The following is a 699-nucleotide window of genomic DNA, read 5'->3' as shown; positions in this document are numbered from 1 at the left end:
GCTGCATTTTTGCCTGGAGCTCCCCCTTGCAGTGCTTCCATCTGCTTCCTGTGCAATGGAGATCAGCAAAGCATTACTGGGAACCTGTGAGATCTCAACACAAAGGAGTGAATGAGGGGAGCATTCACTCCTTTGCTCCCCCCCCCCTTTTTCCCCTCACCTCAGCACCCCATCTTATTAAAGATGATGTACCCGCAAGGACCAGAGCTTGCAGCAGCTGCATCCTTCCTGACCATGCCTCGCAAGAGAGGGCTGGACCACTGATCACCCGTCAACTTCTAGACTGGGAGCCCAGATCAGCCCCCTGGTTGCAGGTAGGGAGCTGCCATCCTGCTGGGTGGTCTCAGTGTCTGGCCGATGGATACATTGTCATCATATATATTGCTATTGTGTTACTTTCTGCTTTTCACTGCAGCAGCAGCATGAACCCGGCCTGGCCGCCTCCTCCCATGTCAGCAGGAAGAGATCTGGCCGGACAGGGATCAGACATGGTTTAGGGTGTTATTTGGGGTCAATCCTCCTTCTCTGGGTCGCTTATGGATAAGGCTATTAGCTGCAATGGCTGCACAGGACAGACATAGAATGTATACATTGAGCGGATGGCGCCACCTGGTGGCCGGATCAGGGAAGGGCGCTAAGAGGTTATTGCGCAATCTGTTATTATTGACGTTATTTGGTGTGATCCAGAATTAGGGGGGG

The 699-nt window shown here is 52.8% G+C and overlaps 1 protein-coding gene across 2 annotated transcripts in view; it reads left to right on the top strand.

Annotated features, from left to right (window-relative positions):
* The first annotated feature begins 282 nt into the window (after positions 1–282).
* The window catches only part of KLHL36 (kelch like family member 36), a 16,994-nt gene continuing 16,577 nt past the window's right edge, over positions 283–699 (top strand). For both annotated transcript variants that reach the window (XM_018573396.1, XM_018573394.1), the window contains exon 1: positions 283–314. The gene's annotated coding sequence lies outside the window, so the exon portion shown is untranslated. The remainder of the gene's footprint in view (positions 315–699) is intronic.

The sequence above is a fragment of the Nanorana parkeri genome, unplaced genomic scaffold (assembly GCF_000935625.1).
Source record: "Nanorana parkeri isolate BGI_ZX_2015 unplaced genomic scaffold, ASM93562v1 scaffold2363, whole genome shotgun sequence".
Taxonomy (NCBI): domain Eukaryota; kingdom Metazoa; phylum Chordata; class Amphibia; order Anura; family Dicroglossidae; genus Nanorana; species Nanorana parkeri.
The sequence above is the reverse complement of the archived record's forward strand: the minus strand, read 5'-3'. Positions and strand labels throughout refer to the sequence as shown.